The sequence below is a fragment of the Aotus nancymaae genome, unplaced genomic scaffold (assembly GCF_030222135.1).
Source record: "Aotus nancymaae isolate 86718 unplaced genomic scaffold, 86718_ANA_hifiasm-v0.15.2.pri h1tg000065l, whole genome shotgun sequence".
Classification (NCBI taxonomy): Eukaryota; Metazoa; Chordata; class Mammalia; order Primates; family Aotidae; genus Aotus; species Aotus nancymaae.
In genome coordinates this window covers 11660424-11677160 of record NW_026988480.1, presented here as the reverse complement: position 1 = coordinate 11677160, position 16737 = coordinate 11660424, and the positions used below count along the sequence as shown (strand labels likewise).

Genomic DNA, 16737 nt, shown 5'->3' with positions numbered 1-16737 from the left:
TGCTCCTGTAGGCCACAGGTGATGGGGTGGTGAGAACAGGAAAGGAGCATGGTCTTCTGCCATGATCTATTCCTGGATATTGGACTATGCTAAAGAGAAAAGCTAATTACCAGGACAGCTTGTGTCCACCTTTGTGTTTTTTCAAATATAGAGAAGAAATAGCAAAGTACTCTAAAATTATAAATTAACCAGCTACCTACTTCCTTAGCTTTGCCGAGTCTGTATAAACTAGTACAGACAGTAAATGTCATCTTTTAAAAAAAATTCTGGATTTAAAAATTTCAGGAAGGTGCTTGATATAGTTTGCCTGTGTTGCCATCCAAATCTCATCTTGAATTGTAGCTCTCATAATTTCTACATGTCACGGGAAGGACTCGGTGCAGAGGTAATTTAATCATTGGTGTGGGTCTTGTTCTTGTGATAGTGAATAAGTCTCCTGGAGATATGATGGTTTTATAAAGGGGAATTCCTCTGCACATGCTCTCTTGCCTGCCACCATGTAAGATGTGACTTTGCTCCTCATTCACCATCCACCGTGGTTGTGAGGCCTCCCCAGCCACATGGAACTGTAAGTCCATCAAACCTCTTTTTCTTTATAAATTGTCCAGTCTTGGGTATGTCTTTATTAACAGCGTGAGAACAGACTAATATAGTGCTTATTCCTTGAAATAGGTATAACTAATGTTTAACTCTAAACTAACATATAATGATGAACAAATAAAAAATAACCATGCAAAGATATTATCTGTCAACCAGAAGAAAAATTCTCTAGGAAACCAGAGAAATTGCTGCCAGGAATAAGAGAAAAGTTTAAAGAACCTCTCATTTTCAATTCTAAATGATTGAAGAGGACATTTTATCTTTGAATCAAGTTCCAGCATTTATGAATATTGCTCAGGAGAGTCAGCATAAAGAATAAAAATATTTATTGGCTGGTTGAGGGATTGTAAACAATACAGGTGGAGTATAAAAGATGAGCTTTTATAAAAATCGTGTTGGAAAAATAGTAGACATATGAAAAATTTTAAGTTTACATGGAAAAGATAAAAAGAAGAAAGTGAAAAATAAAAGTTAATTTTTCCTAGTTGCCTATAGTTGGTTGATATATCTGAAAACTGTCTTAAAAGTTATTGTCCTGGCTGGGGGTGGTGGCTCATGCCTGTAACCCCGGCACTTTGGGAAGCCAAGGCAGGCAGATCATCTGAGGTCGGGAGTTCAAGACCAGCCTGACCAACATGATGAAACCCTGTCTCTCCACTATTAACAAAAGAAAATTAGCCAATCATGGTGGCACATGCCTGTAATCCCAGCTACTTGAGAGGCTGAGGCAGGAGAATTGCTAGAACCTGGGAGGCAGAGGTTGTAGTGAGCAGAGATTGCACCACCACACTCTGGCCTGGGTGACAGAGCAAGACTCTGTCTCAAAAAAAAAAAAAAAAAAAAAGTTACAGTTCAGTTAAAGAATTCAACAATTGATTCTGCATCAGAAGGCACAGAGTGACTAATGTACTCCAACTACAGGCAGCATTTGCTAGACAACCTCCTGAGTAGCAGAATCTTAGTAGTGGTGAAGACCTGGATAACATGGATTAATGTCCTTGGTCTGCTCTTGATCAAGGGTAAGAAAGAGTTTAACCATAGATCACACACCCAATTTGATGACTATAAATGCACTGGAAAGAGCGACTAGAGTTGTAACTCTACTTTTCAATCCATCGTTGAATTGCAACCATAGGTTGGCTACAAATATGAGAGTTTGGAAAATATCAATGAAAATGTTCTGTGAGAATCAATTGTTTATATTGAACTGCCAATAAAAATTATTGCTATTTTACTACTTTTTTTTTGTAAAGGGTGTGCTACATTCCTTTATATAGGCAAAATTTGTAATAAATTTGTGTATCTCCTCATATACACACACACATGCACACACACGTTTTTCCAGAGCCAGTTATTAAACATTTACCAGCACGTCATTGTTTATAGATGACATTTCTTAAAAATCAATTAGAAATAACTGAAAAATTAACTGTACACAAAATAAATATTTTAAAAACTTGGAACATTTTATTTAATAACATTGGTAGCAGGATTTGATTTGTTAATTGAAAAACTATTAAAGGAGAGAATCATTAAAACTTGTACATACATACATAAAAATATGATTTCAACTTAGAGCAAATATTTATGACAATTTGCAAATTTGGGGGTATAAAGCTAAGGCTATTTCTTTTAGCATGTGTGCACTCATTAAAATGCCCCTTGGTATTTCTTGCATAAATTACATCCATTAATGCAAGACTTTGAGGACATCTGCAAGCTGATCTGCATAACTTGCCCAAGTTTGCACAAGCAGGTAAGTTTTAGAGCTGAGATTTGACCCCAGTTAGTATGAACACAGAATCTTTTTTTTTTTAATGTTAAGAATGTTGCTTTTTATTGATTAGGCATTCAACAATACAACAGTATTTAGTCTATCAGGTTATATTCAGAGCTTTACTAGGTTTTTTTCCATTGGATTCTCTTGACTCTACTAACATTTTAGGATACCTGATCCCAGAGAAGTTCAAAGAAAACTCAAGTGAGAATTCCATTACTCCTTAGTTCCTTGTAATTAAATAAGCTTAAATTATAGCAACATATGTTAATATTATAAAACTTTAATCCCCTAAAATTGGAATTGGGTCTGGTCTCACTAACTGACACATTTCACTTTTTGTACTATTCACAAATATCTCAATGCTATTGTTTTTCCTATTTTTCTTAAAACCTGTATTTTTAAGTAGTGGACTGCCCTGACTCATGGCACCCTGTGTAGATGCTGGAGAGCAGCCCATCTGCCAGGAGTATTCAGTGTGCAGGAGGCATCAGTCAATGTGTGGGACAGAGACATAGGAGGACATGGGGAAATCAGTTACAATAATTAGAATAGCTTTATTTGATAACAACAATAATTCATTTAAACATACCATAAAACTTTCAATTCAAAAGCACAATGAGATACCAGTTTTCACGTATTAGGATGGCTAGAATCAAAAGGCCAGATAATAACAAGTGTTGATGAGGATGTGGAGAAATCTGAACTCTCATATACTGCTGGTGGGAATGCAAAATGTGCAGCTGGAGACAGTCTGGAAGTGATTCAAGTGGTTGCATATGGAGTTCCCATATGATCCAGCAATTCTACTTCTATGTATCTACCAAAGATAAATGAAAACATATGTCTTCAAAAAAACTTGTACATAAATGTTTATAGGAGCATTCTTCACAATAACCAAAAAATAAAAACCCATATTTCCAACAACCATTTTTTAAAATCCCAAGAAAAATATTAAGATAGATGCTAATATATAATATGAAATACACTTATTCTAGTTGAAGAAAATGTTACAGCTTTGATGAGGGACCGAGAAAAGGATGACAAAAGGGATGTGTATTTATGTAAAAAGATTTTTGTGCTGGGCATATGGATAATGTGTTGGAGAACTCAATATTATAAACATATTAATTCATCCCACATATTTTTTAATTTAGGCAAATTATTTAATTTCAATAGAAATATCATCTTTCCCCTTTTTGTATTTGTTAATAAGATTCTAAAGATTTCTTACAATTTTGAAGCTGATGAGAATTGTCTTGACATTTTATAAAGAATAGAGACTTACTTTACCACACGTTATTTAATTTTAACAATTGCACAAATGTGAAAAGGCAAGTATTTTAATTAAACAGAAGGAATCGGGAACATAATTTAATAACAATTGAATTTGTATACAAAATAACTGAGGATAGGAACAATTCTTGAATAAATTATAAGAAGATATTATTAGGAAATAAAATTCAGCCGGGTAACAGTCTCATGCCTACAATCCCAGCACCGTGGGAGGCCGAGGCAGGTGGATCACAAGGTCGAGAGATCGAGATCATCCTGGCCAACATGGTGAAACCTTGTCTCTACTAAAAATACAAAATTAGTTGGGTGTGGTAGTGCAGGCCTGTAGTCCCAGCTACTGAGGAGGCTGAAGCAAAAGAGTCACTTGAATCCAGGAGGTGGAGGTTGCAGTGAGCTGAGACTGTGCCACTGCACTCCAGCCTGGGTGACAGAGTAAGACTCTATCTCAAAAAAAAAAAAAAAAATACAATTTGTCTCATACATTATATTGAAATAAACTACAGATGAATTTTAAAATGTAACCTACCTAAAATATAGAGCCATAAAAGAATTGAAATGGACTACATGTAGTTGATGTCATTTAAGAAACAGCATCCTAGGAACAAAGGTTGTACAAGAAATCACAAATTAATATTTTGACATGTACAGAAATATTCTGTATATCAAAAAGTAATGTAAAACTTAAAGTGAAATAGCAAAGAGGGAAATATGTTTGCAGTATATAAATGCTTCCTATCTGTAATATATACAGAGTTTTAACACGCCACTAAGAAAAAGATAGCAAAAAAAAAATCACATATACTAGTAATTATTTAATTAAACATCCACTTATGAAAACATATTGCTATGCACAACTAATAGAGTGCAAATTCACAGTTAATGAGATGTTATCTTTTACATAGTTAGAAAAAAACTTAAAAGCATGATTATCACTGTTGTTGAGAGTGAAATGCAAGAGACATTCTTGAAAATGTTTAGTTTGTATACAGATTACCATAGCCATTTCAAAGAGAAATTATCCTAAGGGAATAATCAGTGATGTTAGAAGTCTAACACATAAGGATATTCATGATTGTATTATTTATTTTTACCAAAAATAACTAAACAAAAGCAACCTGAATAGCCCCAAATTGGGTACATGTCCAACAAATTTTGGCACATCCATTTGATTGAAAGTTATGTAGCCACTAACAATCATAGTTTCAAAGCATTTAATTATATGAGAAAATGCTCGTGATATGTCCAGTCCAAAACTTAATGTACGCAATTTCAATTATTTTCTATGTGGATACCCATACTTCTCCCCCAAACACATGCACCAAATCATGTTTATAAAAACACTCACAGATGAACTGTTTATGTTAAATATTTATGATGAGTTTCTCTAGTTAATGTTATTATAAAAATTTCTATTATCTTCTGAAGGTTTAAAAAATTTTTCCCAATTTTCTATAGTAAACCTATTTACTTTTATAAGTAGGAACTAGGTTATTAAAATAAAACCGTAAGTTTTAAATTGAAGTTATTACATTGATTTTTCCAATTAAATAATAAATATGCAGTCAGCAAACATTCACTGAACAGTTACTATATCCCTAGCACAATTCCGGACACAACATGTACAAAGAAATTTTCTGTCCCCTTGAACCTTACATCCTACTTCACAATCACACAAAAACACCCCTCTCAGACTGATGCCACAGAGTGTGTTTGGGGAGTTCAAAGCAACTAAGTGGGGGATCATAACCCTTATGTTCTTGTGACTCAACTAACTCAAAATGCATTCTCTATCTATGTAAACATTCGTTACCTGTGGATGCCTCATAGGTAAGCCACAAATTTACGTCAGAGTGGTCAGGTACTTGATGGCATAACAGAAGATATGCATAGCTTAAGTCCAGACTATCTTTCCTAGAACTCAGATGTTGCAATTCTGGTTTTCCAAAACTTGGCATTTCAAGTCTCTGTATCTTTAGGGAAGACTCATCACTTTTCTGCCCCATGGTTTATGCAAATTCATTAGTAGTCTTGGATCCAAAGACATGCTTACTTAGAGCTAATGGGGGAAGAGATTTATTCTATCAGTTCTGTCATTTAAACAAATTCAGTCCTATCCACGTTCTTTCACTCGTCTTAGATTCTAAATTTCTGGAGGACGGAGACCCTACAGGCTATTCTGAAATCTGTATAGAAACTAACTTAATCACATAAATTCTTAATAAAGTCACGAATGCTTCAGGATGATTAACACTGGGTTATTCAGTATGTGGTAGGAAACTGTGCCCATTATATGATTAACGACTTACCTGGGGTGGTGTATAAATATGCTCTTACAAACATGTCTATACGAGCTTTGCTTGCTGTGATGAAAATCATGTTTCCAGACTATTTACACAAAATTAAGCTGATACTGCCAAAAGGTGAGTTACTCTTAGTTGTGAGAATGTGTATCCTTTTATAGTAGCCTATGCTACTGGGGTGGGGAGGGACGAAGAATGAAGGAAGGAGAATATTGTCAGGGCTGGATTATTTCTACATAAAAACTTATACCGAAGATGTGAAGAAATGGCTTAAAGTAAACCCCATATTTAATTTGTTCTATCTTTTTCTTTCCTGAGAAAAGAGATTTTGGCTATTCTAGCACTTTCACTATTTTGCTTAATTAAGACACATGTCTAGTTATTAGGAGAACTAAGAAATGTTCCAAAATCTGCATAGAGCTCAGAAGAAAATTATCGTATTGCTTCCTAAAATCAGCATTTTTAAACTTCCACAAGCATCATAATATTCTGTGGAGCTTTTACAAACAATTTCCTGGGCCCCATTCTCAGCAATTATAGTTTTAGTAGATTTGGCTTGAACCAAGAATTACTATTAAAACAAACAGAAAACCTTACAAGAGTAATTCTGATATACCCTAAAGGTAGAGAACCACCATCTTAAATCTTAAGATTAATGATTCCTGAATAATTTTTAAAATCATGTCAGGACATTGAGCATGGGTAACGTGGCAAGATGCTGTCTGTACAAAAAAATTAAAAATTAGCTAAATGTGGTGGTGCACGCCTGTGGTCCCAGGTACTCAGGAAGCTGAGGAGAGGAGGATCACTTGAACCCAGGAGGTTGAGGATGCAGTGAACCATGATTGCACAACTGAAATCCAGCCTGAGTGACAGAGTGAGACCCTGTTCCAAAAACAAAACAAAACAACAACAGAAAAACTGGAAAATTAATTGTTCATATAACAGAGTTTTTAATAACCTAGATATATCAATTTAATTCAATTCAGCCAGTATTTATGAAGTATCCATTATGTACAAGTCATTTTGCTTTAATTGGGGGAATACAAAGACATACTAAAAAAAAAAAACAAAACAAACCTATTCCACAATTCCATAAATAATTAAACTTCAAGGGAGAATCTATAGAATCTACAAGATTTGGGAAAGGTGCTATCCTTTTAGCATCTTGCGAAGTCTGAAAGAGGGAGAGGTCTTATCAATCCCATAAAATTATGAAAATCTTATTAAATATAGAGTTTTTGAGATAGACATTGAGAAATTGATGGGGATGTGACAAACTGAACTGCAGAGCAGGGCAGGGAAGGCCACTACTGAAGTAGGGAATGGAAAATATGGGGCAAACTGGCTGCAGCATAAATAGAAAAGATAAAGTGAGAAAGTTCTTTTGGAAAATTAATTCTATAGGCAACAACTCAGTCTAACAAAAATAAAATAATTCCCTTACAACCACAGAACTTAATAAAAACTCATTTTCAAAGAAAGCTTAAAAAAAAGAATACCAATGGAATAAATTAGGGGAAAAATTAGGTTGTAATGTGATACGGTCTGATTCTGTGTTCCCACTCAAATCTCACGTTGAATTATAATTCCCAGTGGTGACTGAATCATGGGGGCAGATTCACCCCTTGCTGTTCTTGTGATATTGAGTGAGTTCTCACGAGATCTGGAAGTCTGTGGCACTTCCCCCTTCACACTCTCTCTCCTGTTCCCATGTGAAGATGTGCTTGCTTCCCTTTTGTTTCCTGAGGCCTCTCCAGCCATGCCTCCTATACAGCCTATGGAACTGTGAGTCAGTTAAACTCATTTTCTTCATAAATGACCCAATCTTAGGTTGTTCTTTATAGCAATATGAGAATGGACAAACACACGGTGTTAAAGAAATAAAATAGGGCACAAAACAACAATATTAAAATCACATATGTCAGAAACTATAATAAATAGAACACCATGCCTGACATTGAATTATTAAAATAAGGCATAAGCATTAGTGCAGGGGATAAATATAAAAAATTAAAACGTTTAAATAAATTATGCCGTATTTCATTAAACCAAATGTGTCATTAATGGTAAGTCATGTTGTTATTCTATGTACCACTCAAAAACAAAAAGTGCTACAATTGCACTATAATGTAATGCTGCCTTATTTCTTAGAATTTTTATACTTACCAAAGGAGTTTATCTAATCTTAAATATAGATTATTTTGTACACATAGCATTTTGGTGTACACAAGAATGGATACTATAAATACAATAAATTAGTTAAGACAGTCCTATTTCTTCACATTGTAACCAATTGTTCTAAATCACTTTTCAACTCAGAGTTATTGATATTTGTGTTTTTCTTTCATTAAATATCTCGATGATGGCAACATAATAGCATATCATCATTTAATTGTGGCTACCATAGCTTAGTCAGAAAATACAGCATTGAGTCATTCCACCATTGATAAATATTTGTGTCAAAGATAATCCAACATACAAATGATGTTGCTGAATAAAAATTAAAAGAATGGATTTTTGAAGGTGTATTCAAAATTGTAAGAGAAAGATATCCATGGAATAAGTTATACTCTGTTTCAAAAACATATACATATATATATGCACACAAACATATATTTATAGTTATATATATTTACACATACATATACCAAATTTAGGTATGAGAGAAATGCTTATTAAGATATTACATTTCAAAAATAGGCTATGTAGTGCGTGATGTAAGCAAATGGGGCTGAGACTCAAACTGCTCAAGCTCAGATCACAGTCTTTCCAGTCACCATCTGTGTCCTCCCAGGCAATCTCTGCTACCTCTCTGGGCTGGAAATAATACACCACTGATAGGGTTGTAATCCAGATTAAACAACTATCAGTAAATGTGTTCAATAACTGTTAGGTACCTGTATCAGCATTCAGGGAGTTTCACTCTGGCCAACACGGAGTAATAGGAACCAGATTTACTCTCCCACCTGAAACTAGAAAATTGGGCCACCTGTATGAAACTAAGGTTTTTAGGACATTAAACATGAGGCAACAAACCATAAAGATCCCTGAGAGACAAGTAAGAACTGAGGTGAATTCTGCTGTTGCCACGTTTTTTTTAACCTGCGGAAAGTTTCCAGGCTGTAGTGTAGGTGGGGGATCCCAAACAGAGCCCAGTGGTTTCCCAGAGTTAACTTGATGGAAATGGGAGTCTATGAAGGCTCAGGGAAAGGTACTGGAGAAGAGAGAGCTTCACAGATAGTAAGATCTGAAGATTTGCAGAGGATTCCTTCAGTCTTCAGCTGAGTATAGATCAACATGTGCTTCTAAAGAAGCCACCTGAGGCCAGGGAGAGAATCACCTGAAAGAATTAAAAAAAAAATAACTTCTGAGATTCACACAAAGCCAGAAACTCTTCCTGTTTCCAAGAGCCAAACTGGGAAAACTCATAACTCATGGGACATGGGGTAGAGTAGTGAGATAGTTTGTCATAGGAAAGAATTAGCTCTAGACCCAATGCTGCTTGGTACAGCCTGACAGTTCAGAAGCAAGACCTGAACCCCTTGGAACGTGTCTGATCAAATCTTTTGCCTATTTTTTTCAGTTAGGTATTTTGTTTTTTATTATTGAGTGTTAAAGATCTTTATCAGATATGTGGTTTGCAAATACTTTCTTCCAATGCATAGTTTTGTATTTTCATTCTCTAAACAATATTTTTCAAAGGGCAAAAACTCTTATTTTGATAAATTTCAATTTACTAATATGTACACACAAATGTTCATAGCAGCTTTATTAATATTAGCAAAGAACTAGAAACAGTGCAAATGCTATCAACAGGTGAATGAATAAATAAATCTTGGTATAATCATAGGATGGAATACTGCTCAGCAATATAAATATTTATTTATGCAAAAATATGAATGCATCTCAAAATAATTGTGCTTAGTGAAAGAAATCAAATCCCCAACTCTCCCCAAAAAGAGTATATACTGTATGGTTTCATTTACATATAGGTCTAGAAAATACAAGCCAACAGGCAGTGAGTAAAAGCAGATCAGTGGTTGACTGAGGAGGTGGGAGTGAGAGAGTTGGGGTGGGCAGCTCAGAACAATTACAAAGAGGCACAAGGGCCAGGTGCAGTGGCTCACGTCTGTAATCCCAGCCCTTTGGAGGCAGAGGAGGGCAAATCTCCTGAGGTCAGTAGTTCAAGACCGGCCTGGCCAACATGGTAAAACCCCACCTCTACTAAAATACAAAAAATTTAGCAAGGCGTGGTGGCACATGCCTGTAATTTCAGCACATGCCTATAATTTCAGCTACTCAGGAGGCTGAAGTAGAATTGCTTGAACCCAGGAGGCAGAGGTTGCAGTGAGCCAAGATTGCACCATTGCACTCCAGCCTGGAAGACAGAGTGAGACTCTACCTCAAAAAAAAAAAAAAATGGGGGCGGGCACAAGATCACATTTAGGAGTGGTGGATGTGCTCATTATCTTCATGGTGGTGACTATTTCATGGGAATATATATATACACACACACATATATATTTTAAAACATCATATTGTATACTGTAATATGTGCAATTCATTGTGTGTGAATTATACTTCAATAAAGCTCTAAAAATTAGTTACTCAACAATATAAGCATAAAAAACAAAGAAAAAAAATCAAGCTAACTTCAGGTTCCTCCATTGCCATATAATTTTATTTTATTCACCTAGTGATTTAAAAAAGGCCATTGACAGACTTTAGTATATAAGAACCCTGAGCATACAGCATCTGTGATACCTTTTTTCAACTAAGAAGTAAGTAATTGGCAGGGCATTATGGCTCACGCCTGTAATCCCAACACTTTGGGAGGCTGAGGTGAGCAGCAGATCACGAGGTCAGGAGATCAAGACCATCCTGGCTAACATGGTGAAACCCCGTCTGTACTAAAAATACAAAAAATTAGCTGGGCATGATGGCACATGCCTGTAGTCCCAGCTACTTGGGAGGCTGAGGCTGGAGAATTGCTTGAACCCAGGAGGGGGAGGTTGCAGTGAGCTAAGATCATGCCACTGCAGTCCAGGCTGGACAATGGTGTGATACTCTGTCACAAAAAGAAGAAGAAGGAGAAGGAGAAGGAGAAGGAGAAGGAGAAGAAGTAATCATTCCATGTGTGGCAACTCTGTAGACTAGTGCAGGGTGCTGTTGGAAGGTATCCTCCTGAGGGCCCTGATTCAGTCTGAGTTTCCAAAGGTGGTGTCCCCAGGGAAGTGACATCTGTGCTAAGAAAAAGAAAACTTCCTGGGTGAAAAGAAGTCAGAAGAGTATTTTTGGAAGAAAGAGGCTGTGTAAATGAAGTTTTCTCTTACAGGCAACTAAAATCTGCTTTAGAGAATATGGTACCAGACTCAATTCCAATATTTAAGAGCTTGGTTAAAGTCACACTAGTAAATGGCAAAGACTACACAAAACCTAAACAGCTCTATTTGACCTATATGATTCCAAAAATAAGTTTATAATTTAATCACATGAGCTAAAAAGGGGAAGAGTCAGACTGCCCCTGGGAAAATACAGAAGATCTATGCAGAAGTTTTCAAATCTCTGCTTTTTAAAACACTTCCAGTGTTTCTTGCTGGAAAAATTCCAAATAGGTTTGCAGGAGAATGAAAATCTTCACCATTTGCTCTGGGCTTACTCTTCTATGTGTATTCGTCAGCCTCTCTTTTTCATGCTTCTGTCATATTGAAAAACCCCCAACTTTCAAAGGCACTGCCGTCTTCTTCCTTTGCCTATATTGCTCCCTCTGCCCCACCTTTGCCTGAGAGTGACAACATTGTGTGTTAAGACTTCTAATGGAACGCTCACTGGGTGGAACTATCTGTGCCTAGGTTTGACCCTATCCTTTAGCCAACATAGAGGATGTGCCTCGTCAAACCCGCCCTGCATCCCCGTTATGGCTCTCTTTAAAAATACATGTCAGTTTTCAAACCTTTTTAAAAAATAAGACATGGGGGTCTCGCTATGTCACCCAGGCTGGAGTACAGTGGCTCTTCACAGGCACAATCATAGTGTACTACAGCCCGAAACTCCAAGGCTCAAGAATCCTCCTGCCTCGGCCTCCCAAGTAGCTGAGACAACCTTACAAGAAATGATGACAGAGAGATCTGAAAGTTAAGCACCTTCAAACTGCAGCATTTCATGGGTTGACAGGAAACAGTGGCTATCTCAGGAAGAGAACATTTTGGAAGAGTTGGAATCACATTCTTAAGCAATAATTTTCAAGCATTCTTACCAGTGGGGCGCTTTTTTTCCACATGAAACCACAACTGTGATTCTACCTTACAATACAGATTAAAATAGGCCTTTATGAATAAAAGTTTAATTTATAATTTCATGTTTGTAAGGTAAACAATAAGAACAAAGAGGCTATTTAGGAAACACTGCATTTTAGTACCTAACACACTTGAGTGTATGTGCTTTCTAATTACTATTTTTTTTAAGTTTTAAATATGGTATTTAAGAAGTCACTCAAACATTTGCAAACCCTGAAGCAGTCTTCACTCTGGCTTGGAAATTACTGTACTGCCTTACGTCAGAAGTAGAGCATAGACTGAAATCAGTGGGTATTCAGGAAATTCACTGGCGTTGGTTACTTTATGCCCAGGTCTTTCCAGTTCTGAAATCCATGGTCTTTCCATTGCATCACTGCTCCCCAGGCTTTGTGAATTTGCCCTGAGGAGTTACAGACAGGCATTTGCACAGACCTGAGCCTCTAATTAACAGAGCAGAAAATACATTGCTTCAGGTGGGAGCAGAGGGCCCTGGACAACGCTGGACAACTCTGCAAACTACTCATTCCCCTGAGAGGAGTGCCAGGCCAGATCGTGCAAGCTTCTAGGAAAAATTTGGTGAGGCCACAATTAACTGGGCTTGAGCAGCTTAACAATGACAAAAAGGGAAGGTATTTGACTTTGTCCAAATACTTTCAGGAACAGGCAGTATCAAGTGCATTTGTGAGGTTCCTTTACCTCAATAGAAGCAGATAGCTTCTAAATGAAGTGATTGTGCACAAGCTTAGAGGAAATCTGAGCCACCGTCAAACCACATGGGGATAATAGGCATCTCGACACAGCGACCGGAGCTATGTACGGCTAATACACACAGACGCTGTGGGCTTCAGCCTGTCTAAAAAGGCAAGGAGGTTGCACGGTATATTAAATGCGCTGATTTTTACAGCTAACATCTGGCCTCAAGGACAGCTGTGGTCAGGTTTAGTGAAAGACTTCAATGAAAAATGGTTAAGTCAGAATATTTGGCCTCTCCGTTTGTATTAAAGCAATTTGCTAATCAGTCAATCTGCATTGGTACTTGATATTTACTAGTTTCATTTTATTTCAGGCAAGAATAAACTTCTCAAAGTTAAACATCACCCCTTGGACTCAAAGGAATCTTATTCATATAGTGCTGCCTTTTCAGTTTGAAAAACACATATTTTTATTGTTATGAAATTAAGAATGTTTCTCTTAACATCTCTTGAGTCTTATTCATATTGAAGTCACTTGGCCCTTGATGAAGGACAAACAGAGCATAGTGTGTAAAATGATTGGCATCTAAGCCTCCCTGCATGTCTGAGATTTTGAATAATAGGGTAGTTAGCATGAATGAACTCCTACATCATACACATGGAAAACAAGACTGGGGGGTTGAGGGGTTTTATATTCAGTGCAGAAAGTTGTCTCCCAAAATCTGTTGAGTCCACTTTGCAGTCTGTTTCTAATCTCTCAGAAAACACAACATGGGTTTAATGTGACCCTGAAGGATGTCAGGAAAACAGGGCTTGCCCTCTGATCCCCCGTGTGAAGCTTGTTGAATTAGTCCGAGCACATTTGAAATGAATCAAGATGGTGAACATCTGCCTCCCTTTGTTAGAAGAATCTTTCTATTTATAAATAAACACTTCATCTGGAAAAGACGGTGAATTCCTTCAGTCCATGTTGCTTGTCTTGAGCTACTTGAGCATGGGGCGAGTGGCACAAAGTGCACTCTGAATCCCATCAGAGGACACAGAGAATGAAAAATAATTAGCGAATACTAATACATTGCAGGATTCTGCCTAGTCCTGTGTGGCCGCTGATTCAGCTACCTGGAAGATGCTCGGGACATTATCTGGACTTTCCTTACTTACACAACTAAATGACCCAGAGAAGCTTGAGGCCCCTGAGAGAGAAACACAGCCTCAGTCAGCATTTCCTAATTGTGGAAACACTGAAGAGGCCACAAAGACAGATGTCTGCCTTCAGCCGTCCCAGTGTGGGTTCACTACGATCAGGAGGGTGAAGTATACCCAGAGGAGATAGCTCTTTTAAGGGGCTGTGGGCAATAGAAAACAGGACTTTTAAGGAGAGGCTGGACCTTCTGCGCCTCTTGCGTACCCCAGCTTCCTTCTCCAGCTCTCATGAGTGCACCGCACATGACTGTACTACAGCTCTTCAGAGTGACCTCAACAATATTGCTTACAGCTTATTTAATGGATAGGGGGCTTCTGAGAATTCAGGAGAATAATGCCTTGCTAAATGTTGCAAAAATTAAAAGGCTATGTTGAGAGTGAGACCATTGTTACTGAAAAGATGATACTTTTTCACACTTATCTTCCTACTGAATGGAGACTAATTTGATTTGAAAAATAAATTATTAGTGTGATTTTGGACATGATACTCAACTCTTGTAGGACAATTTCTCTAGTTCAAAAGCAATGAGAATACTGACATTTGAAGAGTAATCTTCACAACGTGTCTTCACTTGTATTTATAATTTGTGCCCCCAAAATAATCTTGTGTTGAGGAGATGATCAACCCATTTAACATAAGGTTAAATAACCCATTTTTTTTTAAAGAAATAAAAAACATTTTAACAGATGCTCAAATAAAAAGCTGAAAAGAGTATGGTTGAACAATTCTATTTCCAGGCATTTACCCAAAGGAAATAAATTATTGATCATGTGCCCCAAGACATGTATTCAAGAATGTATGTGAGTGTGTGTGTGTGTATGTATGTGTACATATATAATATGTAAACTATAATATAAAAGATATACTATCTATATGTAATATATAAATAACATGTATATTGTAGCTATCTCAAAACATTTCAGTCTCATGCAAATAATTGAAAAAACCCAATGGCCAAATAAACTATGGCATATTTATGCAATAGAGTAGCATAAAGGAGTACAAATGAATAAACTACAGCTTTAGACATCAACACAAAACAATCACAAAAGCATAATAAGAAAAATCAAGTCAGAGAAAGTACATGCAGTATGATTCCAATTGTATGAATTTCAAAAATAAGTGAAACTAAAAAATACATTATTTGGATGCATTCTAAAGTCATGTAACATCCTAAAGAAAACCATGACAATGAGTATCACAAAAGTCAGGATAGTGGTTACATTTGGTGGGGAGATGGGGTGAAGCACAGAACCTGGTATCTAAGAAAATGACACAATTCATGTATTTACTTGGATGCTGGGTTTTCGGGTGTTTGTTTTATTTTTATTTTTTACAAACTCTTTATTCAAATGTAGTATATATACACAGAAGTGTACAAATAGAAGCATGCAGCTGAATGAATGAAGCCAGCAATCTCCAGCACACCAGCACCAAAACACCCTTCATCTGAATCTCTATCCTAATGAAGAGAAAGACAGCAAACAAAAACATACAAAAGAAGCAACAGCAAGTCATTAACCCTCTCTCAAAGGTAGCTGCTATTCTGACTTTCAACACTACAGATTAGCTTTTCCTGCTTTTGAACTTTGTATTGATGGAATTACATAGTATGCACTTTTTAAAAATCTGGCTGCTTTTCAATATTTTGTTTATGAAATCGACCCGTTTTGTTGCATGCAGAAATAGTTCATTCATTCCCTGCTTTATTGTTTTTAAATTTTACATGTATATTTTATATACTTTTCTGTGTTTGTATTATATTTCTCAATAAAGCAAATAAAAATAAAACTTTGAAAGATCAGATTCAGTAGTAAGGAAGTCCTTGTTACTCTCTGCATGTCCATTAAAGTTGTAAATCCTAACAATCCAAATATTTTAGACATTAAATATTTCCAGAGAGTCTGGGAAGAAAGTTATTTCTCAACACATCAGTCTTTCTACTTTTGCTGCCAAGTCCAGACTAGACACAGGGACAACAAATATGGACTCTGTCAAGTAATTTCACCTAAAGTGTTTCTAAGACCAAAATTCAAAGAGCAAAAACAAAAAAATGCTACTCACCCAGATTCCCCCAGTTGAACCACGCCTGACAAAGTTGTGTAGTAGGTAACTTGTCTCAGGCACCTGGCTCTCACCAGGCTCACCCCTGCCCCCACACACCTGTTTACCCTTTTGCCCTGTCTTTGCCCTTTTGATCTGTAAGTCCTACTTCTGTACCATTCTCATTCCAGGTCTCTCCATGTGCTTGCCTCTTTAATATTGAAGGAAAGAAGGCTGATAAAATAATTCACAGTGAAATATGAAAAAGTAGGGATTATTCTATCTTTCCAGAGGTTGTTGATATTTTACAAGGGCAAAGTTATCATAAGGCATTGACTGTGGTGTAAAACATTGGGAGAGATTTTTGTGTGGGTCTTTTGCATTCCATCAGGTGGGCATCACCCTAGTTTGCTTGCAATGACCCTGTGCACTGGGAGACTTTGTTTATTCTAAGCAAGGAGACTTCTGACAACAGGAAGAAGGCTTTAGCCTTATTATCTCTGTGGCCTCCAAACCAGAAACCAGA

At 36.7% G+C, this 16737-nt stretch overlaps 1 long non-coding RNA gene across 2 annotated transcripts; it reads right to left on the bottom strand.

The window, feature by feature from the left end:
- Window positions 1-2092: 2092 nt before the first annotated feature.
- Window positions 2093-16411, bottom strand: LOC105731615 (uncharacterized). Of its 2 annotated transcripts, none has more exons than XR_001110790.2 (3): window positions 16233-16411; window positions 4200-4268; window positions 2093-3197 (listed from the first exon to the last, which is right to left on the bottom strand). It is a non-coding gene; the product is annotated as an uncharacterized LOC105731615 (long non-coding RNA). The 2 variants fall into 2 exon arrangements; XR_001110792.2 differs by lacking the exon at window positions 16233-16411 and adding an exon at window positions 5484-8923.
- Between the last annotated feature and the right edge of the window lie 326 nt (window positions 16412-16737).